Source organism: Myotis brandtii, unplaced genomic scaffold (genome assembly GCF_000412655.1).
Source record: "Myotis brandtii unplaced genomic scaffold, ASM41265v1 scaffold47, whole genome shotgun sequence".
Taxonomy (NCBI): domain Eukaryota; kingdom Metazoa; phylum Chordata; class Mammalia; order Chiroptera; family Vespertilionidae; genus Myotis; species Myotis brandtii.
Genome location: NW_005367952.1, coordinates 916,822 through 921,881, shown reverse-complemented (window position 1 = coordinate 921,881; position 5,060 = coordinate 916,822).

The following is a 5,060-nucleotide window of genomic DNA, read 5'->3' as shown; positions in this document are numbered from 1 at the left end:
TTTGATGAACTCAAGAAACAAAACAAAATAAGTTAATACCTACATTTACACACTAGTTTTTAAAACTGGAAGAGTAATAAAGTTAATATGTAGTCTAAGCAGATTTTATATTCATAAAAATTTTATTCTTTACTTTATATGTAACACTAGAAGCCCAGTGCATGAATTCATGCCTGGGTGGGGTCTGACCGCCCACCCTGATCAGGGCTGATAGGGCGGGTGGCCGGAGGGAGGGGATGTGGGAGTCTGGCTGGCCAACCCCACTCCTGGCCGGGATGTGGGGGGTGATTAAGGGCAGAGCAGGCTGGGGGCAGAGGCCACAGGCTATTGGCCAGCTCTGCCCCTGATCAGGGTAGGGGGGGCGATCAGAGGTGGGGCTGGCCGTAGGGAGGGGCCATGGGGGTTGGCCAGCCAGCCCTGCCCCCGGTCCAACTTCCGGTCAAGGGGACAATTTGCATATTAGCCTTTTATTATATAGGATTAATATATTTACTTGTTTCCATTTTAATTATCCCAAGTTTCAATGTCTCATCCCCATACAGTATCCACAAAATTTTTTATCTCAAAATGTAAATCTAAAGGCAAATGAGGAGAAATCTAATGGTGTGAAGGATAGTGAGCCATAATAAAATTAAGTATAAAAACTCAGGGTGAATTTATTAATAGAAATAGTTAAAGAAATGAAATAATTTATGACTACCATTAAAATTCTGGCTCAATTATTTTACATTTACTATTGCTTAAACCTTTATGAAAATGACAGTGCACTGAGTAAAATTTAGAAGCAGCTTAATTTAAATAAAAATACTTTAAAGAAACAATTTGAAAGATTATAAATAAAAACTATATTAGGCACTGTCTCCTACGCTAAAATTTAAACAGGATACTTTGTTCTTGAAATAATAATAGATAGAAAAACAGATAGATGATAGATTAGATAGATAGATAGATAGATAGATAGATAGATAGATAGATAATAGACAGATGATATAGATATGGGTAAGATATATGTATAGCTATAGATATAAATATAGATCTATTTATCCAAATCTATACCTATATCTCTATCTATCTATCTATCTATCTATCTATCTATCTATCTATCTAATTATATTTGTGTATAATGCCAATATATTTAGGATAAGCTCTTTAAATCCTGTCTTCTGTGCATTAGGGCTAACACATTGCCAGACTCCAGGGGGGCACAATGTATACACAAGAAGGATCATGTACTGGAAACATGGTGGCCCAGCTGTGTAATTTTGAGTTACTGTGATTATTGGAATGGGTCCTAGTAGATGGTTTATAATTGTTAAAACCATATGTGCTTCAAAAAACATTTTCAGTGTTCAGCTTAGCTTTCTCATTCTCAGAAGCTCAAAATGGTGCTGACCTCACACTTGTCATGGACCCATACTTATTTTTCGTAATAGATATAGTCACGAGCATTTGATCATTGGGACATTAAAACTATGGTCCAGTTTGGGATTTACATTCCCGTACTGTCTAGTTATTTTCTTCTTGATTAGTAGGTTCTACAGAATCTGTTTTTTAGGGATTGCTAAATGAAACATTCCTTTTAAAAAATGGTGCATCTTCAGGAACTTAATGAAATACTTCAAGACTTCATGGTCAAATCATGTTTAACAGTGCTTTGAGCCTCACCAATCGCCTGAATTGAAAGGCATCACAAAACAATTAAGCATCTTTTGGTGACAAAAGATGAATAAAATATCTTAGATCTTGGTTCCAAATGCACAACATGATACAAGTTGGAAAGGAAAGTGGACTCATTGCTGTTTGGCTCCAAATCTCTGTATTTCTGGCCGCTGTGAAGGAATTATGTTTTCAGCAGGCAGACACTGACAGGAATACAGAGCTGTTTTGGCAAGCACTTTTGCAGTTGGCCTTCTCCAGTGGATGCACCAAGATGATGAAAGGCCCCAAATAAATGAACAATTCTTTTTTTATTTCCTCTCACCTTAAAGTCATTGGAAAGAAAGTTTAAACTGAGAATAGATTCAAAAATGCAAATAAACAATGACTCAACAGGATAACTGAGAGGATGAGGGGAGCATTGAAGCACATGAATTTCTACCTGACATAGTAAAAAAAAAAATTTAAACACTTGTTTATTAAAAAATCACTATATGCTGGGCATTGGACTGATAAAAAGTTTAATACATAGCTTTTGTTCTAATGGAGAGACACAGCACAATAACAAATACCTATAGTAAGATGAATGGTTTATGGATAATATGAACAAAAAGCAAGGGGCACTAGAGCCTGTTAGTCCCTAATCTTACCCTAATTCTCTTTTTATCTTTGGGTGAGACATTTAATCTCTTTGACATGTGCAACAATTCAGAGATTGGAATATTCTCCCCCTCCCCCCAGAGGAATTTGAGTACACAGGACAACAAAGTTAAGATTAATTAGCTTGAAATGAGTTAAAAAGACAACAATTCAGAGATTGGAATATTCTCCCCCTCCCCCCCAGAGGAATTTGAGTACACAGGAAAACAAAGTTAAGATTAATTAGATTGAAATGAGTTAAAAATATAGCTCAGGCTGAAATTTTATTGAAACTATCAATATGAACTTTAAGTTATTAGGAAATATTGAGAATGTAGAAGATGAAGACAACATAGCTTTATAGTGACAACTTGGTTGTGAAAATATAATATTTGTCCAGACATTCTCACTATCAAATTAAATATTGAATTAAATGTTTTTTTAAATCAAAGCCAGTTAAGGATACTTAGCATTCTAAAATTCTGTGGATAGTTATTATTATAGGCATTACAGCACTTAGACTAAAGTAGAAAATTCTTTAGGATGGCTTGAAGATAATTTGTTTTAAAGATGGGAGTTTGAGTAGAGAAATATTTGAAGCTGATTTTAGATCTCCAAATACATTATGTTTTTTCTCTATTACATATGAATACATTATTTTTATTTCATATATAACATGAAGTTCTATCTTTTAATATTGAAAATGGACCATTGAGGTACATCAAAGAAAAGTAGAATGAGCACAATAATACTGACATATAAAATTTGTTCAACTGAAACTATCTCTGTTAAAGGTTTGCTGATAGAGTTTTTAAAGATACATTTCCTTTGTTCAATAAAAAAACTAAAAATTCACAAATCACTTTCTTGGTCATATTTCAAATTTCAGTCAGTTTGTCAAAACAACGTATTCAGCATATTGGTGTCCAACATTTGAAGAGCTGCCAAAGTCATCATATTTCATGTATATTAAAGAAAGTTATATTTTTTAAAAAATCACATTTTTCCTTTTTTATCATCCTGCTCAGAAGTTAAAGTATCAACAGTCTCAGATTTACTGACTTATTAAGTTTTAGATGTGGTTTTCTTTCAAACCTGATGAATGCTGTCAGTGATGAAATGACAAACAAATATATTAATTAGGAATCAAAATTCATTAAAGGATACACTAGAATCTAAATAATGTAATACCAACAGCCAATACTTGCAGACGTTCAATTTAATTAAAGAGTTCAAAGTCAATAAATGGATGTGCTTTGAATGCCAACTACTTGCTCCATCTCTACTGTAGCTACACTCCATGTGTCATCATTTCTCACCTGGACTATGCCAGTCGCTCCTAAACCTTCTGACAGCTGCCTTTCTTGGTCTTCTGTCTACATAGCTGTTTATCTGTGCTCCAGCCTCATGGACTTCCTTTCCAATACTTAAACATGCAAAGCTCCTTTGGGTGTAGCACCTGCTGTGTTGGGGTGCTGTGCCACCACACACTCATTCGCTTGACTTCTTCCTGCAAGTCTGGTCTCTGCTCATAGGTCACCACTTCCTCAAAACTTGCTACCATTTCATTTAAATTATCCCCTAACCCAGATCACACTCTCTCTTGTTAAAGGCTTCCTAATGCCTCATTTTTATGTCTATTTTTCCTTTAGCAAGTAGAAGCTTCATGAGAGCAAGGCTTTACCTGTATTATTTGCTACTAACTCCTAAAATATTTGCTAGACTTTATATTTATTAAGAACAAGAAAATTAAAGTAATACAATTATTTTCTACTACAAGTATCTGAGAATTCCTATGTAAGAATGAAGCTGTTATAACATTTACACAGAAACTGGCTTATTTACAATCTAAGGTTAAAGTTGTGCATTTAAATGAGTAACATATTTGGGACAGTTTATGACTAAGCCTGTAATTTTTAGCTGGGTCAATTAACTTCTCCCAGCCTCAGATTACTCTCTTGGGGAAAACCAACTTTTCAGCCTCACTTTCTCTATGAATAAAGATGATCTGATAAATGAGAAAACCCACTGAGATCCAGAGAAGGAAGGTGTGATATAAAAAGAGTGTTTATCTAAGGGATTGCTTTATTGAGTAATAAACGTATTGCGATACAAATCTAAAATGGTTCTATATTACATCTGTGCCTCAAATTCTGATTGTAAAACCTCTCTCTGTGCCATGAAAATTCAATATTGCTTTCTCAGGTGTAATGACTTTCTGAGTAATATTAATAATTAAAGCGTTCTAATTAACTCAGTTAACACTCCATTTCATATCTAATTTAAAACTTCCTACTTCCACTGTTTGGAAAGGCAGTGGTTTTATTCACTTCTGACACTCCATTTCATATCTAATTTAAAACTTCCTACTTCCTTTCCTACTTCCACTGTTTGGAAAGGCAGTGGTTTTGTTCACTTCTGGCATCCTTCTTCTGGATCTAGTCTCATATATACTGGACTCAAAAAAATAATTTCTGGCAAAGAGTCCCTTAATAGCCTTCGTATTACAGGCATCCAGAAGGTAGTTCTCTCAGTGAGTACATGTGTAAGTACCCACCCCAACCCACTGCATGCTTCTGACTAGAGAGATCTAGCTTAATAGGAACTTTTCACCAACCTACCCATCACTTACTTTGATTCTCATCATTTAGTGCACACTCCACAGCTTCTTATTCTGGAAACTCACATTAAATGGGTCTACTGGGTTGAGGTAATAGCAAGACATGTTAATTCTGGCTGCATTCTGCCATTTCACTTGACCCATG